General features: G+C 41.9%; 1 protein-coding gene across 1 annotated transcript in view; it reads right to left on the bottom strand.

Annotated features, from left to right (window-relative positions):
• The window catches only part of RGS6 (regulator of G protein signaling 6), a 588,332-nt gene extending 568,061 nt beyond the window's left edge, over positions 1-20,271 (bottom strand). The window contains exon 1 of the mRNA XM_082451965.1: positions 1,134-20,271. The gene's annotated coding sequence lies outside the window, so the exon portion shown is untranslated. The remainder of the gene's footprint in view (positions 1-1,133) is intronic.
• Positions 20,272-20,597: the final 326 nt, after the last annotated feature.

A 20,597-nucleotide genomic window follows, 5' to 3' on the forward strand; every position in this document is an offset into this window, starting at 1 on the left:
GAAAAAGTTAATGAACATCTGCTTTTGAGGTAAAGCTGCCCTACCTGTGATCACGGAACCAGAAGATTGGAAGTACCTAAAAGCACGTACCCTCTGCCAGCTCGCCCCGGCCGGTGAGCGCCTCACACCCAGAAACCCCGGAACATGATTTATATGCAGACCTGCACCCGTCCCACACAACTCCACACGCCAGCTTGCCTAACCACTTATGTAAGCTCGTGCCTCTACAGTCCCAAACTGCACACACACACACACACACACACACACACACCGACACCTGTCACGTATCTGCAATGGACAAGCATCTACACCCAGGAAATGAAATGAAATCAACACACATGAACTGGAAGGGTGAAGGGCATACCGTTTTAAAACATCTTTTCCCCCATTTGTTTCTTGCCCATTTCTGTAACAACTACAATTACCTTAGCAACCAAAGAATTGCCTTGACTCCCCCTCCGGTTTCTGAATTTCTCCTAACGCCAAGCTTGCGCCAGGTTCATGGTAAAGCTAGAGGAGCCCAGGGATCAAGGGGCCGGCAGCTTCTTGGGGGCGGAGAGGACGCCTGGGTCAGCCTCCGCGCGGCTCTCCAACGTCTCGCCTGGTCTTCCCGAGTTTCCGCGGTGGCGAGCGCGGCGTCTCAGCGAGCGGACAGCGAAGCCTCAGCGAGGCCGGCGCGGAGGCGCGGTGGGTCGCATGGTGTCAAGGGCGCAGGTCGCTCGGGTGTCTCCAGCGCGCTGGGGGCTGGCCCCGCTCTCCGCGCTCCTGGGCGCTCCCCGCTCGCCCGCCTCTGTCGCCCCAGGCCGGCGGGGTCCGCAGAGCTCGGACCGCCCCCTCGGCGCCCGCCCGCCTGCTCCCCCAGCTTCGGGAACCCGGCGCCCGGGCGGAGCTCTCGCCGCCGAGCAGGGCCGAGCGCAGGAGCTGCCCCAAGTCGCGAAGGCGCTCAGCTCCGCCGCTCGGGAGCTGCCGCAGCGGCGCCCGCTGTCGGGTGTCGAGCGAAGCTGCAGCCCGCGCCGCGCGCACCTGGGCTCCGGCACCTGGGCCCCGACAGGCGCAGGGCGGGGCGGGGCGCGGCGGCCCGGGCGGGGCCGAGGCACCTGAGCGCGTCCTAAGGGCGCCGCTGCCCAGCTCACCTGTTCCCAGCGTCGCGGAAGGTGCAGATGGAGATTTGCCCGAGGAAGGGGGAAAGAAAACTAGAAATTCCTGACACTTGAGCTCCGGCGAGAAAACTGGCAGAGCGGCTCAGCGGGGCGGAGGCTCCTTCCGTCAATTCCGAGAGCTGGCTGCGACTGGAAACTTTGGTGGCGTCAGGGTTGTCTTGGGGATTCCTAGTCCGGAGTGGTTTGCCCGGTGGTTCTTGAATCCCTCGCTGACGTGTAGCTGGCGCCCTCTAAATTAAAACGGGCCACCGCGATCCTCAGGGATAGTGTTACTCACCTCGTCATTTTCATTGTTTCAACATTTACACCACATGCTGTATTTGGAGTGTTTTATGAGCCTTCTTGTCGAGTACACACCACAAAAGAACTTTCAAGAAAATTTAACTCTGCAAATAATCTTGGAGAAGAAGAAAAAAAGTAGGAGACAGAAAATGAGAAAGGGTAACTTCAATTGACGGCCTTCTTTAATGTGGGAGCTTTGAAATTTGATGCTTAGTTAAGGATTCAGGAAGCTGCAGGTGGAAATAGAACAAGATTGTTGGTGCTGGACGGTAACCATGGGATTGATGTGCAATACCGATGTTATCAACATCAAGGATAAATTCAAGATTTATTCTTATATTGTATTGTGTCACCAGGAAAAAAAGAAACCTTAAAAATAAATATCTAGGTTCCATTAAGGATGGATAACCTGGACTCCCTTCGTCCATGTGGGTCCAGAGGTGGAAATCTAAGGTCTCCTTCCCAACATACATCTCCTTTCCCACCATTCTACATTGATTAATGGATGTATTCATTCTTTGATCCAATAAACAGTAATTAGCACATACCTTGTGTTAGACCCTCTGCTAAGCACTAGAAACGGATGACAGAACAGTCTCTGCCATCCAGGCCCCCGGCCTAACAGTGCACAAGATATGTGTATTACCATGGGCTAAGTCCTCGAGAACTAGAGAAAAACATGCAACCGAAAGAAACCACACCCAACCTAGTGAGTAAAATATAATTTCAATAAATTCCCCAGTTATTTCATTTATTAAAGTTGAAATGTAAAGTCTTTCCTTCCCCAGGTTTAGCATTTGGCTTAAGCGTGGCTGAGAAGCTGGCTGTGGCTCCACGCTTAGAGCATAGGCTGCTTACTGAGAGAGAGGGGGTGACGGCGGGCTCTTCCCCTGTGGGGAGCTCTGAATTTCTGAGACCAGAAGCTTCCTGAGGGTCAGGCATGAGGGAACAACCACGTGGAAGTATGAGCAAAGGGATCCAGGTGCATCTGAAGAAAGGCCTTTCTGTGGACTTCCCTTAATACAGTAGCATCAAAAATAATAAAATAATTAGGAATAAATTTAACCAAGGAGGTGAAAGATCTGTATACTGACAATTACAAGATATTGAAGAAAGAAATTGAAGATGACATAAATAAATGGAAAGATATCCCGAGTTCATGGATTGGATAAGTTGATATTGTTAAAATATTTGTACTACCCAAAGCCATTTATAGATTTAACACAATCCCTTTCAAAATTCCAATGGCATTTTTCACAGAAATAGAAACAAAATCCTAAAATTTGTTGACTCACAAAAGACCCGGAATAGCCAAAGCAGTCTGGAGCAAGAAGCACAAAGCTGGAGACGTCACAATACCTGATTTCAAATTATATTACAAAGCTATAGTAACCAAGACAGTATAATACCAGTGTGAAAACTGAAAAACAGACCAATGGAACGGAATAGAGAGCCCAGAAATAAACCCATGCATATACAGTCAACTAATATTTGACCAGGGAGCCAAGAATACTCAGTAAGGAAAGGATAGTTCCTTCAATAAATGGTGTTTATTGAAAACTGGATATTCATAAGCAAAACAATGAAATTGGACCCCTATCTTACATCACTCACAAAAATTAACTCCAGATGGATTGAAGACTTAAATGTAAGACCCCAAACTGTAAAACTACTAGAAGAAAACATAAGGAAAATCTCTTTGACATTGGTCTTGGCAACAATTTTTTAATCTGATGCCAAAAGCACAAGCAACAAAAGCAAAAATAAATAGGTGAGACTGCATCAAACTAAAAAGCTTCTACACAGCAAAAGAAACCATCAGCAAAACGAAAAAGCAACCTACAGAATGAGAGAAAAGATTTTCAAACCAGCTATCTGATAAAAAGTTAATATTCAAAATATATAAGAACTCATACAACTCAATAGCAAAAAAAAATCTAATTAAAAAATAGACAAAGGACTTGAATATAATTTCTTATATATGTATGGAAAATATCTGATTTTTCATAAAATGTTTGATTACACATATGTACATATCACACAATACACATACTATATACATACTACACATATTTTAATAATGATATATAATTTTTATTTATATAATTTATATGTATTATAAATATAATTTATATATAATGATAAAAATAACTAACTTAATAGGGACAGACCACACTTTTTCCTGGCATGGCCAAGAAATTGGTTTACGTACTGGGAAACTGAGCAAACAAATAAATATATCAAGGATATTGAGAGGCAGGTTTCTCACTGTTGGAGGAGGGAATTACAGATATAAAAAGGGGAAAGATTAGAATAAACTCAGTGAAGTGGCTTGAAAATAGAGGTGATGGTATGAAATGATTTTTAATTTAGGTAGATAGAAAGACTTATGTATGTGTATATATACGTTGATATATTTCCTAGCTCTGTCCACCAAGAAATCCTGAAAGCAATAGCACCCAGTACAGTGAACACACTTAGAACTCAGATTTGTTTCTAAATACCATTCTCCACCAAGAGGAACTATGGCTCCATGTGTAGTGGGTGAAACTGGAATACTTTGTTGGGCAAAAAAATAAGAAGGTACTTAAAGAATTATGGAGATATGTCAAAAGAATATAGGAGCCAGTTTGAAGGGGTTCCCACTGGCCAAATCTAGGACCATTTAAGCATCAAAATAAATAATGACAGCAGCAGGTTGCAACCTTTGTGTAAAATAGGAATCAACGAGTCCATGCTGATAGAAAAAGAGGAGAAAAAAAAAAGAGAGAGAGAGAGAAAGGAAGTTCTACTGGTAGAATGCAAAAAATAGATGAAGAAAGAAAGGTAGAATTAGAAAATCACCATTTTGCAACCATAATGATAATAATTGATTCAGGCCAGAATCATCAATGGATAATACTAAAATTAGTGGGTAAAAGTATGATGAGGGACAGAATATTTACAGTCTCAAAGCACGTACCTAAAAAAATTCATTAATTCTCATTAATATATTATTATTTATTAATAAACACAACATACTTATTAATTAACAATCACAGCTGTAATACTTGGGAGATACCATCTTAATCAACTGGCAAAAGTTTACATAAATAAAAATCAGTAATGGGAAAAATAACCCTTGTGTTGTGTCCTGATATAATATATATTCTTTAAAGTAAAGATTGTTCCAGATTGGAGGACGCTAAAGGGACAGCTAAATGCAGGAGATGATCTTGAATGGAATCCAAGATCTATAAATGACATTAATGGCATAATCAGCAAAACTTCAATGCATTCTGTTGAATTAAATTGGATCAATGTTATTTTCCTGATGTTGAGATTGTACTTTATTTAGGAGAGTTTCCTCATTTTTAGAAAGTACACACTGAAGTATGAGGGGGTAAACGGGGCATCACATCCGCAACTTAATCTCAGATGGTTCAGAAATGTTAACAACTCGAAGGGTATAAGGGAGCTCTTTGAACTGTTTTTGTAACTTTTTTGTAATTTAAAATGATTTCAGGGGCTTCCCTGGTGGCGCAGTGGTTGAGAATCTGCCTGCCAATGCAGGGGACACGGGTTCGAGCCCTGATCTGGGAAGATCCCACATGCCGCGGAGCGACTAGGCCCGTGAGCCACAATTGCTGAGCCTGCGTGTCTGGAGCCTGTGCTCCGCAACAAGAAAGGCCACGATAGTGAGAGGCCCGCGCACCGCGATGAAGAGTGGCGCCTGCTTGCCGCAACTAGAGAAAGACCTCACACAGAAACGAAGACCCAACACAGACAAAAATAAATAAATTAATTAATTAATTAATTTAAATTAAAAAAAAAAAAGAATCAACTCCCTGTGAGCTGTATTGAAAATATGATTTGGTCTACTACTTCGGGAATATATACAATGTGATTCAGCCCAACATTTCATTCATTCACTCAGCAATTATTTCTTAAGGGCGTGCTGCATATAAGGGTCTTTCCCAAAACTTATCTAAAGTATAAAATAAAATAAGTTTATAGTTAAAATCTTGAATCTTTTTATTACTTCATTATCAAGTAAGGAGTTGCAGAAAAGTATGTAATAGAATTGATTGTGGTATAGCTCTCAAACTGCGTGACAAATTGAACAGAAGAATGCAAATGAGTTGACAATATAGTTTCAGTAATTGTATTGGCGGGAGAAGGTAGGAAAATATGGTTAGTATCAATGCATTTGGTGCATGAGTTTATGGCAGTGGATTTGGGGAGGAGGATGAGTCTGGTACCGTGTGGCCTATTTCCCCGGACTGTGAATTTGTGACACTTGACAGCTGATGCTGCTTTTCCTCAAGCCGCCACCTTTCCTTTTTCTCACTCTTTAATGTTGTCTTCTTTTCTGAGAATTAAGAGCTGTTTTCTTTGCACTTTGGCAATAAAAGGAAAAAAAGATTCTGAGTTAGGTTTTGCCCCCTGTTAAAGCCTGAAAGAAAATAAATTTCCTGTTTAGATATTTTAGAAAGGGGTCTTTCTCAAAAGGGTCTTTCTTGAAGGCCACAGCATCTGTGTCACCTGCGGTACTTACTAAAACTTAGCAGTAAAGATTCTCAAGTACCTCCTCAGATTTGCTGAGTTGAAATTTCTAGTGATGGGACCTGGGAATCTGCCTTTGAACAAATATTTGTGTTGGTTTGAAAACTGGCGCCATACACCGAGGGCAGGGAGAGACTGAAGAAAGAGGCAGACCCCTCCAGACTGGCAGGCGGCAGTTTTAACAAGCAAGGAAACTAACATAAGAGTCTTGCCTTGGGCAGCTGTAAGGCAAGTAGATTTCCACGCCCCGCCAGAATCTTAAAAGTTTACACAGAGGCCTTACCTGGGTTTAGTCATGTATACCCTCCAGATTGTCTCAACAGCACTTTGCCTCAGTCAAGGCGACGGTCTTGGAACACTGTGAGAATGTGGTCAGAATGTGCATTCCAAGGACGGGAAGGCAGTGAGGAGCCTCTGATCGCCCAGGTTCAGCTCAGAAGTCAACCGGAGGTCACATCTTCTCCATGACACCCTCCAACAACGTGTGACCAACCCGTAGTCTGCCCAGCATTTCTGTTACTACTAATTGCATAATCTCCTTCTCAGGAGGGGTGTATGACAGGCAAGCTAAGTACAATATAAAGGGGATTTTTTTCTCTTTCCAGCACAGTTAATACAGTTTAGTACTTGATTTGCGGCTTTGAAAATCACGTGTCTGGGAATGGATGTGTTTATATCTTGGGGCTGTAATGGTAATGTTTTGAAACTCAGGAGTAATGTTACTCAGATTGGAATGCATATTTACAAAGTCCCAGTGCTTAATAATCAAGATGCAGGGATATGTATGTGTACAACCAGTGCACATGGGAGAAAATTTACATCAACAATAACAAGTTTTTAAAAACCTGCACCAGCCCCAAACGAACCGTGGGATTCTCTTCACACCAATTTTTCGGACCAACCTTCTTCATCAGATCACCTCCTAGGCATTATTTCAGGCACTGCCATCCAGGATCTTGTGGTTAGATTCATCACAGAATAGGCAGCTGTTTGTGTGATGTGACTTGAAATATTGGACAGGTCACCTCAGCCAAAGATACCTGTTCCTCATCTCTACCCTGTTCCCCTGTATCCCTAGGTTCTGGGATTTCCCTCGGTTTTTGATAACCAGTTACAGTCATGTTTGATTAGGACCATGGTAAATAGTCAGGGATGTACTTCTACTAGAAAATTCCTTTATTGAGGCAAAATCTGTCAGTTACAAACAGGCAGCCCCCCCAAATTGAACACATAACACCCTCTGTAAAACGTGGCAAAGCTTTCGTCTTAATAGAACTGTATTTTAATTAATTTATGATCTTTTGCAAATATTTAAAAACCAGAGCTCAGCTCATAGGGTATTCTCAGCCTTCTGCAGAGTCTTGTGTTTGCCAACTCCTAACTGATGTTCCAAAGAACATAGAAATGAAACTTGCACCATTTGCCCAAACCAAAGCCTAGGTCGATGACTCCTTCTCAAGACAACAGAACTGTACCCTATGCTCAAAAAGAACTTTCCCACAATGTCATGTCCTTTTGTCCCTTTTCATGCCATCACCCAAGACCCAATAGTTGTTTTCTCTTTAATCTGTAGAACATTTTCATCGGCCCCAAAATTTCCCTCATACCCCTTTACATCCAATCACCTCCCTCCACCCTCACTGGGCAGCCACTTATCTGTCTTCTGTCCCTATGTTTGTGCCTTTTCTAGAATGTCATATAATTGAAAACATACAGTACACAGTTGTTTGTCAGGCTTCTTTTGGTTGGCATAATGCCTTTGAGATTCATCTATGATGTTGCATGTACCAGCAGTCCATTCATTTTGAGTGCCCAGTAGTGTTTCATTGTATGGATATACCAGTTTGTTTATCCACACCAGCCATCTTTTGATAAGTATCACACTTCTGATATGTTATTCTCCTAGGAGGCCATGACCCATTCAAACATTACTGGTACACAGAATATAAAAATAGACTCTGTAACAGACATTGTTTGTTGTCTACCAAACCCATTCCCTGCCCGGTCCCCATCCCTGATGCCTCTCAGTTTCCTCCTTCATCTTTGTTGGCTTCTCCCCATTCTACTAGCATGAGTCAGGGAAGAGGACCCAGTGCCACTTTCACCAGAGTGAATCTTCACTGGATTAAGCTAATCATAGTGATTCCATTTCTGTGGCCATGTTATATAACCAATGGGACTTGATGGAAAATCTGCTGGGAGCTTCTGGTAAAAAGCTTCTTGGCTCTTAATCCCTGCTCTCCTGATCTCCTCAGCCTCCACAATCTCCTACTTAATGTGAGTAAGTTCCTGCTCTCATAGGAGCCCGCGGAAGGTAAGCTATAGCAAAATTTTCAATGGGCACTGGGGTTCCCTTTTGTTGGTTTCCTATCACATTGGCTTTTGTGGCAAACAAATAAAAAGAGCATGGTAGTGCATTCTCCAAAATGCCTGACCAGTGCTGTTCAAAACTGTCAAGGTCATAATAAACAAAGAGAAAATGAGAAACTGACATAGATTGGAGGAGACTAAAGACACATGGTGACTAAATGCAATGTAGTATCCTGCACTGGATCTGCAATACAGCAGGGACATTAGTGGAAAAACTGGTGATACCTAAATAAAGTCTGTAGTTCAGTTAACAGTATTGCAGCTGTGCTAATTTCTTAGCTTTGATAAATGTACCATGGTTATGTAAGATGTTAACATTAGGGAAAGCTGTGTGAAGGATATATGTAAACACTCTGTACTATCATTGTAACTTCTCTGTAAGTCTAAAAATTATTCCAAAAAAATTTTTTAAGTTTTAAGGCCACAGAACATTTTGAAAGGTATAAGGCTTTTGTGATTTATTGCTTAAAGTGTATCACCTCAACTGCTTAGGATGGTTTTGAGAGTTTCTTACTTCATTTAACAAATATTTACTGAGTTCTTACTAAATATCAGGCACAGTTTAGGTGCTAGGAATATACCATGTACAAAACAGATGAAAACCCTGTCCTCGTAGAGCTTACGTTGTAGTATGGAAGGTTAGAAGAGAAAGAAAGAATAGAATAAATGTATTGTCAGATAATAATAATGTCATAAGGAAAACAAAGCTGGATAACGTTATTTTAGAGCAGGAGGTTACAGAAGGTTTTTATGATAAGCGATATTTGAGCATAGACTGAAGGTGGGGGGAGGCGTGCCATGTAGATATCTAGGGTAAATCCTTCTGAGACAGAAGCAACAGCTTTTGCAAAGGCTCTGAGGTGAGAATGAGCTTGGCATGTTAAAGAACAGCAGAATATACAAGGAAGAAAGAGTAGAAGGACACACTACTATATATAAAATATATAACAAATAAGGACCTACAATATAGCACAGGGAACGCTACTCAATACTCTGTAATGGCCTATATGGGAAAAGAATCTAAAAAGAGTGGATGTATGGATATGTAAAACAGATTCACTTTACTGTAGACCTGAAACTAACACAACATTGTAAATCAACTATACTGTAATAAAAATTTTTTTTGAAAAAGAGGAGGAGATATGTTCAGAGAAATGCCTGGGGTTCAGATCACGGCAGACCTTGAGGCCCTGATACTTTGGATGTTATTTTAAGTGCAGTGGAAAGCTGTTGGGGGGCTTTGAGTAGGAGAAAAACACAATCATATTTATTATTTAAATTCTAGCTGCTGTGTTTAGAATAGACTATGAAGGAGGAAGCACAAGGACTGTGGCTATTGTAGTAAACCAGCATGGCAAGGGAGGATGGTGTTTTGTCTTGGATTAGAGCGATAGAGGTGAGAGTAATGAGCAGTGGTTGAGTTCAGGATATGATTTAGCTGATAAGACTTGCTGATAGGTTGGATAAAGATTGTGAGAAAAAGAGAGGAGTCAAGAATGATTCTAACCTTAAAAACCAGGAAAAAGGATAGTACCATTTACCAAGGTGAAGAACAATGAGATGCAACAGGTGTGCTGGAGACGAGCACTCAGTCCAGGGCCATGTTGTTTTGACATGTCTGTTGGGAAGTTGTATGTTCATCTCAGTCCTTTGAGGGAGAAATGAGGGCTGCAGATATAAAATAGCTGGGATTTAAAGTCATGGAACTTAGATGATTTCCTATAGCAATGACAGTGTCTGCAGAAAGCAAAACAGGGTCAAAAAGCTTGAGAGAATCCTCGAAGCAAATAATTTGTGTTAATTACACATACTCTCACACACACAGATATCCTGATACATGCCCATGGGCCTTCCTCTCCCACTGAAAATCACTGTTCTAGTCTCTCTTATGAGGCATCCAACTGGGACATCAGAAACTAATGCATTTTAACCTGCATTTCAGCAAGATATAAGCATGTCCATTAGGATTAATATACACATGAGCAGGCAATTAGCATTTAAAATACCCTACTCAGAAATGCTATTCTAAGGGTGATTGCCCCATGTTGATCTTTTCACAATTTGCAAGAAAGAATTATAAAAAAAGGTTTTGAGTTCATTTTAATGAACTCAAAACACTTTCTTAGTCCTATTTTTTCCCCATTCTGGCCTCTTTTTCAGATAAAGTCTTTATTTCCTACCTCTTTCTCTTCGGTAGACTTAGCTCCATCATGTACACTCAATCCTCAGCTCTCCTCAGCAGCCCCCACCCTCAGTGGTTCAGTTTTGGGGCTTTCCTTCCATCTTGATCCTCCCCACACTGTTGACATTACAACTCTCCTCGTTTATAAGGAACATGATTATTCCACAGCAAACTGTGAACCCAGCAGCAACCAAAAGTAAATCCTCAATACTGGGGTCTGGATAATAAGTCTGCTGAGCTGTCCTGGGTGTGGGGACCTTAGGCTCATCTTCTTCTCAGCGCTATGGGCAACGGATCTCGAAGAACTGGGTCTGAATTAACAGGTGTTATGGATTTGCCTGAACCTATGCCAATTCGTATACCCTGTTCATGCAAGGGAAGGCTGTCTGTGTAGTATTTCTAAGCCTACCTACATATCTTGAACCCCTCTCATTTCACAATGAAAAAATATTTCTAATGTGCATTGTGCTAATTAACAAATCCTCTGTGATGGGAGATAAGGATAATTGAAGCTGCGTTTAGTAAGCACCCAACCCCCACCCCAACACACATGGGCTTTAGATGAGAGTCACTATGAACTCCCTAACTACCCCCGGAATAGGCATTCCTCTAGGATATTTCAGATATTAACCAACGGCCTGCTTATCTGTCCACCTATACATCTAACTAACACATACATCTAGTTGACGTGCGGGTTAAAACACAGGTTCCTCATCCCCAAAGTTCTGCTGAATCAGAAACTCCAGCAATGGGAGCTGAAAATCAGCGATGTACCAAGCTCTGTGGGTAATTCAGGTGGTTCTGACACCCTAGAGTTTGAGGATTCCTGCTGTAGAGAGAAAGAGGAGAGGCGCCCCAACATGAACTTACTCTGGAAAACTCTGAGCAAGCCAAGGGAGGAACCAACCCTCATTCTTCTTCCCTTCAGAGGCTGAGACTGTACAAGAAGCCGTGGAGAAGTTGGGAGCAACTCTGGAGGATTTATGAGCTGCAGATGACAGAACCCACTCCTTATCCGGAATTTCCCAAGATTCTCCAGGCACATGACCATAAAGGAAATGGGCCCTTGTCTCTTTTCTATTTACCCCAGCACGAGGGTGGATCATATATAATTTGATAAGGAATATCTCTTTCTGGGAAAAAGAAAAAATATTCTTTAACCAAGAAGAGGAGAAGAATTAAATACTTTAAATGCAACTACCTAGAAACCACAGCTGTTCTGTACCTCAGGTGGGTTTCAAACAAATCTTTATCGTAGTAACTCAACTCCCTGGCTGTTTGCCATGTATTATATTTGATTTTCATTTAAATGTATATCTTATAGTAAAATTATACTATTCTTATAAAATAGAACAACTGACTAAGATGAAGATTAAAAACTAATCCCCAAGGAGTATCCAACAACAGATGAATGGATAAAGAAGATGTGGTATATATATATACATATATATGTGGGTATACATATGTATATGTATATATACAATAAAATACTGCTCAGCCATAAAAAAGAATGAAATTTTGCCATTTGCAACAACATAGGCTTGGAAGGTATTATGCTTAGTGAAATGAGTCAGACAGAGAAAGACAAATACTGCATGATATCACTTATACATGGAATCTAAAAAATAAAACAAACTAGTGAATATAACAAAGAAGAAACAGACTCACAGATATAAAGAACAAACTAGTGATTACCAATAGGGAGAGGGTAGAGGGAAGGGCAAGATAGGGGTAAGAGATTAAGAGGTACAAACTACTATGTATAAAATAAATAAGCTACATGGATATATTGTACAGTATAGGGAGTATAGCCAATATTTTATAATAACTATAAATGGAGTATAACCTTTAAAAATTGTGAATCACTATGTTGTACACCTGAAACTTACATCAACTATACCTCAATAAAAAATTTTTTCAAGTACGATTATATACCAGTAGTAATGATACTGTAGGTTTAACATGACCAAATGGAATTCATTCCTACAGGAATTTGACACTAACTTCACTAATCAGCTTACTGCAGAGGCAGTTTCTTTAGGCACTGATTGATACCAAAAATAATACAGTTGTTGTCAAGAAAGTAAATTTGGTGTGACTCAGAATCGATAAATATTTTACAGACTTAATCCCCACGGAAATTATTAGAGTGCTTGGTTTTGAGGACCATAGATAGGTTGTTTAACAGAATTGCGTACCAAGAATGAAAACTACTTCACGTAATGGAAAAAGATCGAGGTTTAAGAAAGTATGCACACATAAATATTTACACCGAGGGAATATTTTTAAGTTGGAGACTTTTTTAACTACTGAAGCAACTCACATGGGAACACAAAATTATTTGGGGATAAACTAGATCTTTGGTTGTATCTCTTTCCTCTCAATTAATGAAGAATTTCAGCCATAAAATCCCAATCCCAGTAAACTATGCATTTTCATTCCCTTGGGAGGTCTCTAAAATTAGGCAACCTTAAGAGAAGGAATCTATTAGCTAATCCTTTCGTGGGATCAAGGGCTTAGCAACTGATTTAATGTAGCCAAGTGGAAACAAGCCTGTGAATGGTAAGTGCGGCCTCCTCCTTTAATTTCACTGTGTTGATAAATATGAGAAGTATTGTCCAAATGAGATAAACTCAAGCTGAAAAATCTAAGAACCACCAATATAAAATGGACACTGAGAGCATTCTTCCAAGTCGGCCTTGTATTAGAGAGGCTTAAATTGACAAGGAAACACCTAACACTAGAAGCCCTAGATGATAATTTTGCCATGAATTCCTGCTGCTTATTTTGCTGATGAACAAAGGGGCCCAGAAAGAACCATGGGATGCCAAAGGATTACAGTTGGAACAGAGCTCCATCCTCCTGGTTCCAGCCCTGTGTTCTTCCTAATGGTGCTTGTTAACGTTTTCCCTGTTGTTCGTATTTGCGTTGCTTTTTTAGCTGAAGAACGCTCAGAACTCAAATGATGATAGGGGGAGCCGCTGGCCCACATAGGGGTCTGCTGCCTAGGCCATGACCTCTGCTAACCTTGACGGCTCACAGGGTCACGGGTAGAAACCACTGTGGTTCCCACCTCCCCGGACTCCCTACTGTTGCTTGACCTTCGAGAAATCTAATAATTCCATGATTCTGCCTTGCTTTGTAAACAGTGGTGGTAAAAATCTTTTCCCTGCCAAACTGCTGTATGTATACTTTTTAAAGCAGCAGCAGGAAAAGAGGTTGCATGACCTCAACCCTGGAGCCAGTCTGTGATGAGGTGTGTCACGAGGACCACGTGACCCTGACACAGGCCAAGGGGCTCTGGTGGTGTCAGACGGAGCCAGTATGCCCGTCACCCTGCCTCTCCAACACCTCAAAGCTGGCAGGGCGATCCAATGAGGGACAAGTGTCGAAGGTCATTAGTGACACTAAAGGCGGGCCTCATAGCAGAAGCATTGGTAATTAACTCAAAAGGATTTTAAGATCTTAAGCCAGCCTGACCCAGAGTGGTAACCTGTGGCATCCTATTTCTGCATCTGCTAGAACCCTGACCCTGGACTTTCTGCCACCTGTTTTCAGCCATTCTCCTGCCTGGCTGGTGACAGCTGGACTAAGATTCCTCAGCTTTACCCTCTGCATGCTCTAAGGTGTGGGTTCTCAAATGGTACTCACCTAAACTTTGGCTGGGATGCTTTTTGAAATGCCTGTTTCCAGGCTGTGCACCCAGGGGGTCTGATTCAGTGTCTTTGGTATCTGTCCTGGGAATCTGCATTTTAACAGACAGTGTGACTGTGGATCACTGGTTCTCCACCCTTTGCCCAGCACTGCTGACCAGGACACAGACAAGCCTCCTGATTGGGCCAGCGGGATCCTCCATGGCCACTCTGCCAGGCTCACCCCAGCCTTTGATGCCCTAATTGCCTGGTCCTTTCAGGCGCCTGCTAGGCTGGTCCCCTCAGAGACCCCACGCCTTGGCTGCATCTGACTGGGTGTGGGCTCAGCCTCTGAAGAATTCCTAAACCATTTTTATCTCCCAGGCCTGCGGCTCTAAGCTTGAAATCAAGCTAATTTTCTTTTCAACCCTCAAAACACAAAGGATCCATTTTCCTCCCTTTCTTGGGCAATAAACTTATTTGCCTTGAGGAACCTAGACTTATGAAACAAATAGGACTATTTACTAAAATTTCTTGAGAGCAGCTTCTCCCTCAGCCTATGGCAACAGCCATTCCATCTGTGCAGCCCTTTGAGTGGCTGCTAATGGAAAATTCAATCAACAATAAAGAGATTTCTTGGCCCAGGTCACTGGAAGGTCCAGAACCGGGTCAGGCCTCAAGCCTGTCTTGATTCAGTTTCTTTTTTTTTTTTTTATTTTTTATTTATTATTTATCTTTGGCTGCATTGGGTCTTTGTTGCTGGTCATGGGCTTTCTCTAGTTGTGGTGAGCGGGGGCTACTCTTCGTTGCAGAGCATGGGCTCTAGGCACGTGGGCTTCAGTAGTTGCAGCACGCAGGCTCAGTTGTGGCTCGTGGGCTCTAGAGCGCAGGCTCAGTAGTTGTGGTGCACGGGCTTAGTTGCTCCGCGGCAATGTGGGATCTTTTCGGACCAGGGATCGAACCCGTGTCCCCTGCATTGGCAGGTAGATTCTTAACCACTGCGCCGCCAGGGAAGCCCTCAGTTTCTTTCCATCTGCTTTTTTTGTTCTGTTTTCAATCTCTCTTTTGCCTTCCAGAGTGTAAGCAGCACACACCTCCATAGCCACATACCACAGAGGGAGAGAGATTGTGTCTGCCACAACATTCCAAGCAAAGTAACCCTGCGATTCCTCCCGACTAGGCATGTCTGTCCCGTGCTTGCCCTGAGCCAGTGACCACAGACTGCTGGTTGACTTACTCCCACATGCCCAGTAACATAGGCTGGACGGCCGGGGTGGACACTGGGCCCTTGAGGGCGGGGGAAGGGAGGGACAGGATGCGAGGTAGTCATGACAACAGCCGAATCAGCTACTGCTGGCCCAGAGTTCACCCAGGGGATTCTCGGACTAAAAGCAGCAGGAACCAGGCACAAAGTAAGCCTTTAGAGGTTAATCTGCTACATGTGAATACAGGAGAGGGAGCCGTGAGGGGTAATGGAAAGGGTAGGGTTCCCATAAAATGAGGAAAGGGTTGACCTGACACACAAGTTTCTCTCCTTTACTAACCCTTTCCTCCAGGTTGAATCTTGAAGTTTTCCCCAGATAAAAGTCGCTTCACATTTCATGGCTCTTATTCCTTAAGTAACTTTGTATCACTTAAAAAATATGACAGATATCTCCTCCTAAAGGCATGGTGCCTATTTTCTTTGTAAGCTTAAAAATATGCTCAAGCAGAGGAACAAATCGAGGTAAAACGTTTTTAACCATGAAAACAGTAGTTTGTACATCTAGATTTTTTTCCTTTGAAGCAATTTGTATCCCATTGTTTTTTTGTTTGTTTGTTTTTTGTTTTTAAACTACACCTGTTTTATAATTTGCAGGGGTGGATTAAGGACCCAGAAACCAAAAAAAAATCCAATTCTTTTAAGAGAAACCAACTGATAACATTAAAGAATCACTTGTCAGCTAGGAGGGATCTGAGTGAGTTAAGGCTCAAAACCAAGTTAGAAGGGGGAAAAAAGGATCAGTTAGAGCTCTCAGAGATTCTAGGTAGAAAACGAGCTCACCAGGGTCCATGAAAGATCTCCAAGAAGAGGGAAAATAAGAAAAATGACTCTTGGTGCTTGGTGTGGGTTCCCCAAATCTATTCCACCCAAATGTAGCCCATGAAGATCTTAGGTTCCCATTGGCAGAGAATGACTTAGGAAAGGATGGAAAATGAATTATCACTAACAAAGAAGCTTTCCTCACTTCTCTGAAGAGACACAGGGATGGACAAGTCCTCTTCTTCCACTGGGGACGTGGTCTTGTTGGGACATGGTGCCTAGAACTTGGCAGTCAGCTGGCCTGAGGACCAAAGTCACCAGGACGAGCAGAATAGGAGAGTCTCAGAGAAGCAGAGACAGGGCATGCCTGCCACCTAAAGCCTGCCCTGACTCTGTGCTTCCTGCCACATGAGGTGATAAACTTCCCTATATTAAGCCAGTTGGAGTAAGGACTTTGAATTACTTGAAGCAGAAAGTTTTCTTATGCAAAGTTTTTTGGTAACCATGGGTTCTAACACTTAAGTTCTAGCAGGTAAACTTGATAATCCTGATAATTTTAACTATTGGTATAGGATGCTTTGGGCTGCAAAGTAGGGAATACATGACAAACAGGCTTTAAACAATAAGGATATTTCTCTATCTTGCTTAATGAGAAATAGGGAGGTAGAAACTTCCAGGCTATCCACCTAGACACCAAAACTGTCACCCTCAGATGACAGTGTCCAAAAGCAGGTAAGGACATGTGGAATTTGTGCTTGAATGTCCCTGCTTTTTTCAGCAAAGAAAATTGTTCCTAGAAGCCCCTTAGCATGTTTTCCCTTGGCCATAACTGGGTAGGCTACATGGCCATCCTCCCTTCAAGCAAGTACCTAGCCTTTCCAGCATCTCGTGGAGCTGGCTCTGCCAGGCAGGAGGATGTGGGAGGGGAATGACTGATGGGTAGGAGACCCTATCCCCTTAGTCAAATCCCCCCAGTCCAATTTCCTTCAACCCAAGTTATGCCCATATTTTTCCATAGGAGGAAAAATTTTCATACTCTTTTGGCAGAAATTGTATAATAATGCATCAGTTTAGTTCCAAATATTATATTTTTAATGAATAGCTGGATATCAGACTCTTAGAAACACCTGTGAGTTTCTCATTGCCTGGTATGCCAACAGCAGAGAGAGCAAGGAAGGCAGAGGCTCTCAGCTGGTAAATCATTACGAAGCTCTCTTAAACTGGGCAGGAAGTTAGTGGAGGTGGCGTGCGCCCTCCTGTAGAAGAACCATACATGTTCAAAGCCCTTGGCTTGCTAAATGGGTCATTAGACAACAATTTGATGCTTTACGTACTTGAAACTACACCTGGATTTTATTGTATCTTTGCAGTTTCGTATGTTATTCTTTTTTTCCTTCCCCAATACCTAAGGTGCATTCTCAAAAATAAAAAAATAATGTTTCTGGCATTGTTCTATGACTAGACCTTCCCAGGGATGTCTGGGATCTGGTCCAGGACATTTTCTACCAATATATTTTTCATAGAAATGGTAAAGAAGGAAAGGAAAGTAACATTAATTAAGCATCTATTACATGCCAGATGCTGCGTGTGGTACTTGTCCTTTCTTCATTCAATTCAAAGAGCAGGGAAGACAGTCTAGTAGAAAGGATACAGGCTGTGTGTCCACACACAAATCCCTTAATCTCTCCAACACTCTATTCCCTTATCCCTAAAATAAGGATAATAATAGTTTCTACATCAGCATTTTTATGAGAACTAAACGAGATATTCTAAGCACAGTGCTAGCAGGTAGTATGTGCTCCAAGAATGATTGACATCCCATGAGGTTGCCTCCAGTGGTGAACTGTATCCTGTCACTTATGAGATTTGATTTTTTAGATTTGCAGGAATTTTGCAAGCTAGCTGTTAAATGGTTGTTAGCTTGATGGGAATATTTACGCCCCAGAAATCAGCAAATGCTACAAAGCAGAGCTTTTCTTCTTGGAGAGCCAACTGTAAAACACTTACCAGAGTATCACTGATTAGTTCCACTTGATAGATGAGATTCAGAGAGGTTAAGTAACTTGCCCAAGGTTACACAGCAAGTAAAGGACAGAAATGAGATGTGAACTCCGTGCTTTATCATTTCAATCCTGGGCCCTTTCTACTCATTTGCAAGTATAAATATAAAATATTGTGCAATTTTCACAGCCATTCATTCTTTCATTTAGCAACTATTTATTGAGCATCTATGTAGTATGTGCCAAGCACAGTTCTGGGGACTGCAGGGTCTACATACAAAGAAAGTCACAATGCCTCAAGTCTACCCTCCAGGGGTGCTCGTTATCACATTAAATTAAGCCTCATATCATTTGAATTCAATCCACTTGTCAGCCGCTACACTAGGTAAATGCTGCCACTCAAGACTTGGACAAAACTGTGAGGTTGGTGAACTGTCTTGGGGTCCACTCCACGCCACGCCCACTGCAGCCCAGGGATCTCCTTTCTCCTTCCAGGTATGTCCTGGTCAGAGTGTAAGTGGAGCATTAAGAAATGTGCCTAAAGAGTTCCTTGGTAGCCTAGTGGTTAGGATTCCGCACTTTCACTGCTGTGGCCGGATTCAATCCCTGACTGGGGAACTGAGATCCCACAAGCAACACGGCGTGGCCAAAAAACAAATGAATAAGAAATGTGCTTATAATATGTTACGATATGACGCTATCCTCAAATTACTTGCATTTTTAGAGAATAATCTTCGTGAGAGAAAAACCCATGCAATGAGGTAACCTGGTGAGAAATTATCTGTGTGTGGTCATCACAAACCTTGTAAGCTACTTCCTTCCTACTTCTCCACCCAAATGTAGCACAACTTTTGATGTTTCCCAAACATTAGTCATTCTAATACTACCTTCTATTTTTCCATACTATCACCTGTTTATTTTAATAAATACCTATACTTTTTCTTTAAATCAACTCACTTTTTTTCCTTAAATTTATTTTAAAAGAAAGTGTCAAAATGTTGGGGGAAGGGATAAATTAGGAGGTTGGGATTAATATATATATACTACTCTATATAAAACAGATAATCAACAAGGACCTACTGGATAGCACAGAGAACTCTACTCAATATTCCGCAACAACCTATATGGGAAAAGAATCTGAAAAAGAATGGATATATGTATATGTATAACTAAATCTCTTTGCTGTACACCTGAAACTAATACAACATTGTAAATCAACTATACTCTCATATAAAATAAAAATTTTTTAAAACAGTGTCACTGCCTTAAATAGAAAACTATCATGAGTTGCCAAAGATAATGATAATCAAAATAAACATAGAACTATTAAAAGAGAAGAATATTCTTATGTTTATCTACAAGTATCATCTCACAGGCCACCAGTGGTCCATGTATCCCACTCTAGAAACATTGCTCTAGGAGGGGGGCTTTTCTCTCCTCCCAGGAGTTGAGTTAGCATTTAAAATGCTCTGATCAAAAATGTTTATTTTAAGGGCAATTGTGCTAAGTTGATAGTTTCACAATTTGCAAGAATTAAAAGAAAGATTTTCAATGCACTCAGAATGCTTTCTTATTCCTATTTTTCTCCATTCTGGCCTCTTTTTCAGATAAAGTCTTTATTGCCTACCTCTTTCTCTTCGGTAGACTTAGCTCCATCATGTACACTCAACCCTCCGCTCTCCTCAGCAGCCCCTACCCTCAGTGGTTCAGTTTTGGGGCTTTCCTTCCATCTTGACCCTCCCCACACTGTTGACATTACAACTCTCCTCGTTTATAAGGAACATGATTATTCCACAGCAAACTGTGAACCCAGCAGCAACCAAAATTAAATCCTCAATACTGGGGTCTGGATAATAAGTCTGCTGAGCTGTCTTGGGTATGGGGACCTTAGGCTCATCTTCTTCTCAGCCCTATGGGCAACGGATCTCGAAGAACTGGGTCTGAATTAACAGGTGTTACAGGTTTGCCTAAACCTATGACAATTCGTATACCCCGTTCATGCAAGGGGGTAGAGCTCCCTATGTAATATTTCTTAGCCTACCTACGAACCCCACTCGTTTCACCAATGAAAAACAGGATTTTTATGTGATCCAATGGAACTCTCAATTCTGACTGAAAATGGATGTTTAGGCCACCCTGGCAAATGGGAACGGAGGAGCGATTTAATAAGGTTTAGAAAAATAAAGATGTGTGGTGTTTCTTGAATTGGACTGTTGCAGGGCAAAGTAGTACCTTTTAGTCTCATAGGAATTAATCCATCTTGGTCAGGAGGACAGGCAGTGATACTGGCAATTTCACAGAGAAATCTGCTGGATGCTGGATCACAATGGAAAGCAGCTGCGCACACTGCCCGTTTATAAGCTAAATGTAATGATGACTCTGCTTTTTACACTTTGCACTTCC

The sequence above is a fragment of the Balaenoptera physalus genome, assembly GCF_965194825.1.
Source record: "Balaenoptera physalus genome assembly, chromosome: 2".
In the NCBI taxonomy this organism is placed as follows: Eukaryota; Metazoa; Chordata; class Mammalia; order Artiodactyla; family Balaenopteridae; genus Balaenoptera; species Balaenoptera physalus.